This window comes from Oncorhynchus gorbuscha, linkage group LG12, assembly GCF_021184085.1.
Source record: "Oncorhynchus gorbuscha isolate QuinsamMale2020 ecotype Even-year linkage group LG12, OgorEven_v1.0, whole genome shotgun sequence".
In the NCBI taxonomy this organism is placed as follows: domain Eukaryota; kingdom Metazoa; phylum Chordata; class Actinopteri; order Salmoniformes; family Salmonidae; genus Oncorhynchus; species Oncorhynchus gorbuscha.
This window is the reverse complement of record NC_060184.1, coordinates 19,521,788-19,534,921: the sequence shown is the minus strand read 5'-3', so window position 1 is coordinate 19,534,921 and position 13,134 is coordinate 19,521,788. Positions and strand designations below refer to the sequence as shown.

Here is a 13,134-nt window from a genome sequence, read left to right as displayed (position 1 = left end):
CCTAATTTTTCACTTAAAAGGTTTTTAAACAATTCAAAAAATGAGCCTTCAGAAGACAAGCACACAAGTCATGTTTTGCTGGAACGAGAATCCATCTGGGATAATTTACATTTATTCCATCTGAGCACCAGGGCGTCAGTTCTCGTCGGTGGAGGACCATATTGTGCCAATGGTGTGTGGCGATAACGGCTGTCTGCTCAGTGTGTGTGTGTGTGTGTGTGTGTGTGTGTGTGTGTGTGTGTGTGTGTGTGTGTGTGTGTGTGTGTGTGTGTGTGTGTGTGTGTGTGTGTGTGTGTGTGTGTGTGTGTGTGTGTGTGTGTGTGTGTGTGTGTGTGTGTGTGTGTGTGTGTGTGTGTGTGTGTGTGTGCAGGTGCGCGTGTGCATGCGTGTGCGCGTGTGTATGTGTGTGTGCGCGTCAATGTGAGCATGCAACATAGGACTTTGGGGAGTAGAGCACTGCAACTCCTCTCGTTCCAAGTTAGATTCCTAGCTCTAACTGAATACGAAAACAGCTTTTTGTCCAAAGTACTCTGTCCTTATTCTAAAAATAATTGTAAGTTGGATCTACGGGAGTCCCACTTGCAGTGAACTAGCAACTCTCTCTGAATCAATTAGTGGTCTACCATGGTTTACTGGAGTGATTGGACCTTCTGGGTGCAATGGGAAATTGTAGGCTACTTGAATTAGCAATGAATAAAGGGGTGGTGAAAATAATGCGTAAGAGTAGATCATTTTCTGGCCAAGACCACTTCACCTTTAGAAATATTTGTCCATTCCAGGCTTCTAGAAATAAACACCATGGCATACATCACTCATTTTGATGGTCATATTGGTGATGTAAAAAACTACATGAATGGAAATGCACTCGCATTGGCCGGCAAATCGGGTGACTTCGAAAGAATCAAACTCAATTATTGTACTTTCTTTGGAGTCTAGAATGTTCTGCTTGACTAATTAAAGACAAATTAAAGGTCAGAGACATGGAATCACTCACGTTGGATTGTTGAGTCAAACTGAAAACCCCTGAGATTCCCAAATGGCACCCTATTCCCTATATAGTGCCCTTATTTTGGTCAAAGTAGTGCACAATGAATGGAATAGGGTGCCATTTAGAACACAGACCTAAGAGGTTAATGAAAAATGGGAATCCACATCGATGTCAGAGGATCTGAAAGACATACTGTAAGCCCAAATCGCCAAAGATGGGGCATTGTGACAAGTGATACATCAAAATACTCACTAGGTTTGATTGATTTGATATTTGCCTAGCTATCACAGAGTTGTTTTCCCACGTTGTCACAGTGGGTTGGATTTCTACCAGATGCATAATGACTGACTCTTCCGCAAAAATCCACAAGAGCCTGGCAGGTTTTCTTAAAACAGCTGATTTGTTGCTTTTACATGGGGAAAAAATGTATGCTGCCAACACTGACTGCATCGTGGGCATATCTGAAAAATAAGCCATTTTGAACTTGGCTTGGGCCCTCCATATAGGAATTGGCTGTATGTGACCTCTGCTTGACAGTTTTGATGATAAGCCTGCTGAGGATGGCATGTATAAATGACTCTCAATTTCCTTTATTCATTTTAAGTGTCACTATAAATTTGTTTCTAACTGGACGTGTCTTGGCATTTAAGCTTGCTGCTGTACATTGGGATGTCCCTCCTTCATTCTTAATCGTACGGCAGCATACACAACATTCTCTAAATGACATTGCCGATATTCACCTTTAACCCATACTGTAGCACTGTAGTAGCTGCAAACAAATGCCAATCTTTAAACATCAACTTGGAATTACACAACTAATTTCACTTTCACATACAGACTTTGCAAGACCTTAACTTTTCATACAATGGATAGCAATGGGAGGTAAATGAAACCCTCTGTCTGAGGACAGAGCCGTAGCTAATCAACAATCTTAGCATCCATGTCATTTTTACAGACACCTCGCCACCCATTCCCATTTTTCCTTTTTTTTTTTTTTAGACAAACAGAAACTGGATCTCAGAATAGCTTCCCAAGTGGCAGCCACCGGCATGCATATATTCTGGCTGTCAGAGTCTGTATTGTAAAAAGAGAGCAGGGGAATAACTTTATCTGAGATACGATGGCATCTGTCTCTCAGGCAGCAGACTGCTCATTACAGGCAGTTACTTTGACTGGTTGTTCAGACATCAGCTGTCACAGTTCATCGACCATGCCAAGGTAGGGGCAAAATAAACAGCTGCCAGAAGAATGGTCAGTAGCACTGGAGCTGCAGACAGGTGAACACTGAGGCACTGTTATTTAGAAAACTCTCCAAACGCCTGACGATTATGGAATAAGATAGTGTTTCAACGTATGATTATTATGGAATAAGATAGTGTTTCAACGTATGATTATTATGGAATAAGATAGTGTTTCAACGTATGATTATTATGTAATAAGATAGTGTTTCAACGTATGATTATTATGTAATAAGATAGTGTTTCAACGTATGATTATTATGTAATAAGATAGTGTTTCAACGTATGATTATTATGGAATAAGATAGTGTTTCAACGTATGATTATTATGGAATAAGATAGTGTTTCAACGTATGATTATTATGGAATAAGATAGTGTTTCAACGTATGATTATTATGGAATTAGTGTTTCAACGTATGATTATTATGGGAATAAGATAGTGTTTTCAACGTATGATTATTATGGAATAAGATAGTGTTTCAACGTATGATTATTATGGAATAAGATAGTGTTTCAACATATGATTATTATGGAATAAGATAGTGTTTCAACGTATGATTATTATGGAATAAGATAGTGTTTCAACGTATGATTATTATGGAATAAGATAGTGTTTCAACATATGATTATTATGGAATAAGATAGTGTTTCAACGTATGATTATTATGAATAAGATAGTGATTATTTTAATAAGATACGTATGATTATTATGGAATAAGATAGTGTTTCAACGTATGATTATTATGGAATAAGATAGTGTTTCAACGTATGATTATTATGGAATAAGATAGTGTTTCAACGTATGATTATTATGGAATAAGATAGTGTTTCAACGTATGATTATTATGGAATAAGATAGTGTTTCAACGTATGATTATTATGTAATAAGATAGTGTTTTAACGTATGATTATTATGTGTTTCAACGTATGATTATTATTAATAAGATAACGTATGATTATTATGTAATAAGATAGTGTTTCAACGTATGATTATTATGTAATATGATTATTATGTAATAAGATAGTGTTTTAACGTATGATTATTATGGAATAAGATAGTGTTTCAACGTATGATTATTATGGAATAAGATAGTGTTTTAACGTATGATTATTATGGAATAAGATAGTGTTTTAACGTATGATTATTATGTAATAAGATAGTGTTTTAACGTATGATTATTATGTAATAAGATAGTGTTTTAACGTATTATTATTATGGAATAAGATAGTGTTTCAACGTATGATTATTATGGAATAAGATAGTGTTTTAACGTATGATTATTATGTAATAAGATAGTGTTTTAACGTATGATTATTATGTAATAAGATAGTGTTTTAACGTATTATTATTATGGAATAAGATAGTGTTTTAACGTATGATTATTATGTAATAAGATAGTGTTTTAACGTATTATTATTATGGAATAAGATAGTGTTTCAACGTATGATTATTATGGAATAAGATAGTGTTTCAACGTATGATTATTTTGCCTCCATGCTGTTGGGAAATATGTTGGAAACCAGTAAATAAAATGTATACAATGATTAAAGAGGCATACAATGACCAGAATCCTTATTTAAATCCCTACCTCGAGGACAATAGTAGTGAGACCTGAGACCTGATGACCACTAGATGGCCCAACATAGAAACGGCTGCATTGGACCTATCTCAACATCAAATCATTTCTGGGTAACAATTAAGTACCTTACTGTGACTGTTTTCAATTAAAAAGAAACAAAAAATTGCATCTTAACAAGGACAAAATTTCAAGCAAGAATTTTGTAAGTAGTATGAGTGAAAACTGAGAACTAGCTACTATTGTCCGAGAGGTTTGGAACTCTTTCCTATTGGTCTATTAACTAATTTATTGCCAGGTGATGTCACCAAAACAGGCTGAAATCTCAGATGGTCTTTTCAAACAGCTCTTAAACTAAATGGGCATTATCATAATTCTCACAATTTCATAGTATTATTCCAACCTCATAGTGTAGAAATATTTATAAAATACAGGAAAGCACGTTTTTGACTGCAGTGGGCCTTTAAAGCTGAAATCTGCATAAGGTGAAATAGTGCCACATGCATATTTGTTATAGTTTATTTGTTTGTTTTTGAAACAGGGCAAAGGAGCATCCTGCAATGTGGTAAAATAAAAATTGTAGTACATACTCCACTGTTGTATCGCATATGCAATGATGTGCAATGATATCCGAGGGGATAAAAAGGTGTTAGTTGTTTGATGTAACGTCTTTGTTGTTGTAATGTTGCAAATGGGCGTGGCAGTTTCACCTCTACAAATTCCAGCTTTAATAGATACTGTAAAGGGGCGTGTAGAGTGTGGTGGGAGGGGCATGTAGAGGGTGGTGGGAGGGGCATGTAGAGGGTGGTGGGAGGGGCGTGTAGAGGGTGGTGGGAGGGGCGTGTAGAGGGTAGTGGGAGGGGTGTGAAAAGGTACAAACCCTGGCAGGTCTGCCATGTCCTCCTGTCTGATCTCACCATGCCTATATCTTTGGGCCAATCTGATACAGCCCTCATCTCTGTAGGGCTTTCCTATCCTTCCATCCTATCGCCATGGAGTGTGGAGGTTCTGCACACCTGCCCCCCCCCCCCCCTCCAAATGCTTCCCAATGATCCCACAGCCACATTCCGAGAATGCGGACAGGGAGAAAACTGAGGCTTTGCTCGGCCTGCTGTCGTTAAAGTCAGTGGTCAGATGGAGAGCTGGTGCTAAGGGGTGGTCATAATCCTCCTAAATCCCTGGGAGCTTGTATACCTGACCCGATGGCACTGAAAATAAATTAGTTCCCTACGCTGTACAGTTACAACTTGGCCTTGAGCCACTCTCTAAGAGTCTTCTTTACTTTTCAGCCTTTTTCTTATCACCTCAAATAGGGATTCCTGCAGACACTCAAAGGAGTCATCACAAATAACAAGGATGTCCTTGATCCCTTCTGGAGGCTGTCTGTCTGTCTGACCACCTTCTGGAGGCTGTCTGTCTGTCTGTCTGACCACCTTCTGGAGGCTGTCTGTCTGTCTGTCTGACCACCTTCTGGAGGCTGTCTGTCTGTCTGACCACCTTCTGGAGGCTGTCTGTCTGTCTGTCTGACCACCTTCTGGAGGCTGTCTGTCTGTCGGACCACCCTCTGGAGGCTGTCTGTCTGTCTGACGACCTTCTGGAGGCTGTCTGTCTGTCTGACCACCCTCTGGAGGCTGTCTGTCTGTCTGACCACCTTCTGGAGGCTGTCTGTCTGTCTGACCACCCTCTGGAGGCTGTCTGTCTGTCAGACCACCCTCTGGAGGCTGTCTGTCTGTCTGTCTGACCACCTTCTGGAGGCTGTCTGTCTGTCGGACCACCCTCTGGAGGCTGTCTGTCTGTCTGACGACATTCTGGAGGCTGTCTGTCTGTCTGACGACCTTCTGGAGGCTGTCTGTCTGTCTGACGACCTTCTGGAGGCTGTCTGTCTGTCTGACGACCTTCTGGAGGCTGTCTGTCTGTCTGACGACCTTCTGGAGGCTGTCTGTCTGTCTGACGACCTTCTGGAGGCTGTCTGTCTGTCTGACCACCCTCTGGAGGCTGGCCGTCTGTCTGACCACCTTCTGAGGCTGGCCGTCTGCCTGACCACCCTCTGGAGGCTGGCCGTCTGCCTGACCACCCTCTGGAGACTGGTCGTCTGCCTGACACCCTCTGTCCCTCTGTATTCTAGCAGTGAGGCTGTCTATCTTCCTAGCTCCTCCAACACTGGCATTGGTGAGACTGTCCACCTGCCCAGCTCCTCCAACACTGGCATAGGTGAGACTGTCCGCCTTATCACACCCCCTGCAGCCCCCACAAGGCGGAGGGGTCCACGAGCTTTGGAGGTTGGGTCCCCCAGATAACATATGAACACATAATAAGCCATAAAATAAATGTTTAGAATTACAGGAAATGTTCTCTAAGCCTCATGGCAAAATGTGTAGAATAGCAGGAAATTAGCTCAGAGATTCTTGAAAGTCGTGACAATCCTTATCCGGCAGGGAAACTTTATTTTATATTTGAAAATAATGGATTTTGTTGCATTAATTGAGCTTAAAATGTACAGTTAGGAGAATTTCATAAGGGGAAATATTTGTTTGGGGAATTTTCGAAATAGTTCAATATTATTATTTTAATAGGATTCATTTCCATGTCAGCTGGAAGATGTGTCAAATGGCCTAGTGGCCTCATGGGTGCAATGTTATTAATATTTGATTAATCTACTTTTCTTTTCTGTTGTTTCTATGTAAAGCGGTTTTGTTATATTTCAGTCTTCTGTGATGTATATAAAGTGCAACATTGGGATGCAAACACAAACTATAATACATTTCAACTCTATATTTGACATGGTACAGGTGTCTTTTTGGTTTTAAGCCCATGTGTTATGGTGTACAGTAATTTTTGTTTCAAAGTAGATTTATTTAAGACTACCTAGCAACACTCTGTGTGACCCTGATTTAGCCCACTGCAGTAAAAAGGTTAAACACTTGTTGGACAATAATTGTACAAATTAAATTCCTTTCATGGTGTCTGACGAAGTTGACATAAATCCAGTTAGTTGCGGGGGCCCCTTGAAACGGTGCTACACCACTGTCCTCCAGGCCTCTGACAACACTGAAATGTCCATGTGAGTCCCAAATGGCACCCTATTCCCTTTATAGTGCACTACTTTTGACCAGAGTCCTATGAGTAGTGCACTATATAGGGAGGAGGGTTCCATTTGGGATGCAACCCTATGTGCATCTGAGAAACCTCTGAAAGGCCACAGTGATAGTTCCTAAAGGAAAATTGTCATTAAATGAAAAGCCAGTCTATCTTATTCAGATATTCATGCAATTCTTGGAAATAGACAAGTCAACAAATATGTGATAAATTGCTCTTCATCAGAGGCTCTGGAAATGTAATCTTGATCTCATCTCATGACTCAATTATAGAAAATTATTTCAGGCGATGTAACCAACGAGGCCTGAAATAACCGCACCTTACATTTCCAATGAAAACACAAAGCATGGATTCTGAACCAGTATTCCATGTTGAAGGTAATGAGTAATTTGTTTCAGTTATCACCGTATATATAGCCTAAATAAAATCACAGAGATATGTTGACCTGCATGACTCTGAATGAAAGGGCGGTTTACTGAGATGGGTCCCAAGGGAAAATTTTAGAAAGGTAATCTACAACTCCTGACACTGTCCATCTGTCTGAAATCACTTTAAACATGATTGATTCTCTTTGAAATCAGATATACGTACTCTGAACTAAACAGAAGAAATAGGCAAGAAAATAAGCAAAGTATTTCAAAGACCAGTGCACAGGCGCATGTTCCCATATGGCTGATAATGGTGATACCCAGACTGTTGGAATCTGGGCACTAATGTGGTTTTCTAAACATGCTAACAGAGCGCCTGCTTTCTAGTCTACATTCTATGCTACCATTTCTTCTGTGGTATTACATTCCAGTAAATTGTTAGCATTCTGTGAGCAGAAACATTGAGCTAGATTTTTTTTATATTACCTCGTAAAATGCCTCCATGGATAGGCCTAACTCAAAAGCCAAGCACCTTCAATCAAAACTTACAAAAAAATATAGAGATAAAAAAAGTGAAGAAAAACATTTTTTCTTGAGCTGCAAGACTGTGCTTATGCCGTTTGGATTAACGTGGTAAACAACAACACAATTCTTACTGAGTGAATCATGAAACGAAACAGTAGGCCTATACTACTTCAAACATGCTGAAAAGGAAACTGAAGTGGTTTGGATTGAACATAGAGGACGAAGACGTCACACCCTGATCTGTTTCACATGTCCTTGTGATTGTCTCCACCTCCAGGTGTCACCCTTCTTCCCTATTACTCTCAGTGTATTTATACCTGTGTTCTCTGTCTGTTGCCAGTTTGCCTTGTCTTGTCAACCAGCGTGTTTTTCCATTCTCCTGCTTTTTCTAAGTCTCTGTTTTTCTAGTCCTCCCAGTTCTGACCTTTTCCTGCCCTGACACTGAGCCCGCCTGCCTGACCATTCAGCCTGCCCTGACCTCGAGCCTGCCTGCAACTCTGTACCTCCTGGACTCTGACTGGTTTATGATCTTTTTTCCTGTCCTCGACCTTTCTCTTGCCTGCCCCTTGTTTTATAATAAATATCAGAGACTTGAACCATCTGCCTCCTGTGTCTGCATCTGGGTCTCGCCCTGTATCGTTATAGAAGACCACAATGACACATATTTCCTTCATAAAAAAAGTATTTTCCCAACTTGTCAGAGGATAAACAATTAGCCATGTGTCGGAGGCCCTCTCCTCTCTGAGAGATGAGACCGTCTCCAAAAAGTCAATGTCACTTGCGTCAAAATGATAAAGGTCACTCGTTCCCGTCAGTTCTAACCTCAGCCGGAGCTGAGGAATTATCACAGAGGAGAAACAATAGATGGAGGCCTCATCACCGGGATCGGGAAGGTGGCGGCATGACGTGGTGTGGCGCAGAGAGAAGAGAGGCTGCTGCTGCGCTGCTCCCTCAGCCCACACGCTCAGCACCACCACTTATCAAGTGTGATGTATCTGAGCCCGCATTGAACAATCGGGAAAGGTCACTCTCAGCTGGTCCCCTGTGCACAGCAGTCAATCTGTGAGGAAGAAACAGCAGCCACCAGCTGTGCAGGGGGAGAGCAGCTTTGTCACTTGTCGGCCAGGTAGGCCTACCAGTCTGATTCAAATCAGATGGCTGAACGAGAATGGAGGGCAGGCACTTTAAATGACATGGTCTATGAAGCTGTCCTTCAAATAAAACCCTGGATTTACCTATAAGTATGGACCATATTATTCCCTGGCCCATTCTTTAACCTGATTTAATCGAACAGCTCCACTCATTGGTCTAGACTACAGCTTTAGGCTCCCATTCAGGAGGTCAGCTGACTCACAGAGGCTACTATTCTAGTAGGGGTTCAGCAACTGCAAACTGCAGGCAGACTACCTCAGACTAATACTGATTAGGCTGCAGGATTATTTTTCAGCTGATTTATTTAGTATGTCACATAAATTCAGTGTAAATGAATGGAGGGTTTGGATCAAGTTAAAATGATTTAGCAAAATGACTGCACAGTGGTCCCTGGTGCCAGCGCTGTTTACTTGTCGGGATGCAGCCCTGGGAATTGCTCTACTTACACCAAATGATTTGTGTGAATATTTGCAAAGAGTGGTCTTTTTTTCTCACCACTCTAATTAAACAATGTAAGTTCTTATTTAGGACATAGATATTCATAATGCCAACCTAGGAGAGCTGGTGGCAACTAAAAGCCATAAACATAAGACAAATGTTCATCAGCTGCAAGAGTGTTATGTCATCAATCATCTGACTTTATTAATGGACGATATTAATGAAGACATTCTAATTGTATAAAATCTGTTCTTATACCCAAATGCCTGAAATATGTTTTCATTTTCTTCACTGATAACACCATAAAGAGAGCAGCACATCACTCTCAGCAAAGACCCAGGAGAGACCAAGGCCTCCTCTCAGAAGTACACCAGCATCACCCTGTGGTGATGATAAAATCACATGACACCAACTACAGGAGCTCCACCACAATGCCTTCTGAAGGATTCCAAAGTGCATGACCTTTTCACTTCAGCTGAATTCATGCTCCATGATCTTGAATGCTATGCCGAATTAGCATCAGCAAGACAATAATGCTCTAAACGAGATACCAAGTCAAGGGCAGACCTTTCAAAAGGGCCAAATTCATCATGATTAAATACCTCATAAACTCTACAAATATAAACTAATTGACTGTGATGGATGACTAAACGTGATAAGTTAATATAGTTGGTCAATCATCATGATTATCCAAAACTTTACAGGTATGCTACAGAGAGCAAACAAACCTGCTAGATTTTGAAGAGCACAGATCCCCAGCCATACGTATGGCAATGTTGGTAGTCTCAGATAACACTCATTGAAGAGCATTTTAAACAGCCTTTCAGTCAAGTGACTAAAAAGTATATATTTTTTTGCTGTGGGAATTGGATAGCACTTGCATACTTACAGTTCAGTATACAACAAATCATTTATGCTCTTTAGTATGAGTTATGATTGCCTTGTGGTTGTGATTTACCAAGCTTCCTATATGAACTCCTTGTATTAATCTTTGTAAATAGGGAATGTGTTACTGTTTCATTATGTGCTGTGTTTCTTATAATACATAGCCTAATTTATTTATTTAAGTGTTGCAGCTCAAATTCATATTAAAGCAGAGTTAGGATATTGGTTGTTAGACATTATTACAATGTTATCTATATTACTTATTTGAAATATTGTTCTTATGGAGAAGCACTGATTCACTTATATGTGGAATGTATTCTCCTGACCTGTACTGCTGTCTGCCTCAGCTGATAAAGTAGTTGGAAGAGACTGTATCCTTTTTCATACTTGCATTTGGTCTCATGGTCCTTCTGAAAGTGACATGGAGAACATCTGTTGGTTGGCCCACTTATTCGTAGATGTAGAATAGATATTAAAGATAATGGCATTATACATTTTGGTTAAGGATTTGAGCATCTGATACTCCTAATCCTAGACTCAATCTGTAGTGGAAATAACTTTTCTTTCACTCTTTGAATCCCTGACACACACAGAGATCTTGGTTGAATATAAAATCTGTCTTCCCCTTCCCAAAATTAGATCTTATATCAGACCTTATGTCAGAGAAGACAAAACATAGGGTCATGACGTTGATTGCTGATCAACAGTCTACTGAAGTTTCTGCCCCTCTCCACTGAGGTAAACTGGCAAATTTGACAAAAAAATAGGTTTGATATATATGGCTTACATAACATACAGACTTGCTTTCTTTTTCATATAATAGAAAATGTAGTGCATGCCATCCTAGACCAACACACAATCAATCTATTTCACATGGTTAGCAACATCTGGGCTTATATGCCTAATCATATCACAAGGCCAATTTTCTCTCAGCCTAATGGCATAAATAACATGAGATTAGCTATAAAATGTTCTTTAAACAGCAACATTTTTCTCTTTGTCCCATAGCAAAATGAGTAGAATTGTAAGAAGTTAGCTGTTTTCCTTGCTCAGACCTTGCAGGGCCCAGCAAAACGACGGTACGCCACTGGAGATACCCCACTTGCTGTTTTTTTCTGGTTCAATGAAAGTCAATGAACTAAGTAGACCAGACCCAGCTGCACTTGCACTGGTGTCTATTGGAGACTGATCCCATTAAGTAGTCCGGAACTGACATTGTCTTTTTCAATGGTAAACTGCCTGAGTGAACGATCTTAATTCACCCACCACCTTTGACACTTTAATACCTTTTGAACTGTTCGCAGCCTAAGTAGGCTCCCCTGGGAAACGATGACCAAAACTATGGGTCCTACTCTGTCACACGTGTTTCTTGGATGAAGAGGGACTTTACAGATGTAATTGACATATGGGAAACAGCCAAATTGTATTTTGTCCAGACTACCAGACAAACCATGGTTGGATAGATCATGATTGATGGTCCATTTGATAAATGGACAATTTTATTTTGAAACACTAAAATTAATAGCATTGTATTATACATGTGTTCGTCTAATTAACAAAGTTTACATTCACAGTAAGTCACAGTCACTTGCGTTTTTCAACTGTAGGCTACCAATGGTGGGAAAAGTACCCAATTGTCATACTTGAGTAAAAGTAAAGATTACTCAAGTAAAAGTCAGCCAGTAAAATACTACTTAAGTAAAAACTTAAGTAAAAGTCTAAAAGTATTTGGTTTTAAATATACTTAAGTTTCAAAGTTAAATGTAATTGCAAAAATATACTAATGTATCAAAATTAAAAGTAAAAATAAATACTTTAAGCAAACCAGAAGGCACAATTGTTTTTTTTTTTTTGCTTAATTGATAACCAGGGTCACACTTCAGCATTTGTGTTCAGTGAGTCCGCCAGATTAGAGGCAGTAGGGATGTTCTCTTGCTAAATGCGTGAATTAGACCAATTTCCTGTCCTAAAATGTAACGAGTAGCCTACTTTTGGGTGTCAGGGAAATGTTTGGAGTAAAACGTACATTGTGTAGTGAAGTAAAAGTTGTCAAAAATATAAAAAGTAAAGTATAGATACCTTAAGTACTCTTTACACTATAGGCTACGTATACTGTTGACATTTAAGAGGCTAATAACGTTACTTATAGGGACATACATACATTGTAATATGGTTAACAATAACCTCGCATCATTTTTATTATAGCTTCTCTACTTACAAAGTTGCATCTGCATGCCATTCGGGACACAAAGCTGGTGGGGCAGAATTCAGGGGAGCACACCCTTTCTGGAGCTGCTGCCTGTAACAACTGCGGAATAAAATAAAAGTAGTTTATAATGGAAGCAAAGTCGTAATTATAAAGTTATGTACGCGAGTCAGATGTTTAGAAAAACGCAGGGAAAAACGGTGGAGACTTTGATTGTTTGAGTTTTAAATGTTGAGGAAATCAATCACCCCATGTCTCGAGCCACTACACCGGTGGTGCACGGTCTTCGGCGGCGAAGGGCTGGCGTGATTAGGCCAGCAATCGGCCTAGTCAAGTGACTCCAAAAGTGTCAGATATAGCTTGCTCGCCAGCTAGCTAACTTGCTGAACTACTTTTGTCAACCAACGTCATTGACGTCCCTGATGTGGCAATTGAAAGTTGCTGTTTTCAAATTGTGGCTACTACTAGCCATTGTTAATCGACTTTTTAACTAACGTTAGCAAACTACCTTACTAGCTAGCTCAGTTACCAGTTGGCTATGTTGGACTGAGCTAGCTAGCCAGTAAACACAGCTTGCGAGTTCCAGTTCTTAAACTAGATATATTTCCGTTTTAGGTCCGCCAGTGTTTGGCAAGTTGTCATGTAAGATTATTTTTATTC

General features: G+C 39.9%; 1 protein-coding gene across 3 annotated transcripts in view; it reads left to right on the top strand.

Moving 5' to 3' along the window:
- The first annotated feature begins 12,179 nt into the window (after positions 1-12,179).
- The window catches only part of LOC123990663 (mitogen-activated protein kinase kinase kinase 7-like), a 28,087-nt gene continuing 27,132 nt past the window's right edge, over positions 12,180-13,134 (top strand). For 2 of the 3 annotated variants that reach the window (XM_046291395.1, XM_046291391.1), the window contains exon 1: positions 12,183-13,134. This exon is cut by the window's right edge and continues 157 nt beyond it. The gene's annotated coding sequence lies outside the window, so the exon portion shown is untranslated. The other variant, XM_046291394.1, reaches the window with a different exon arrangement.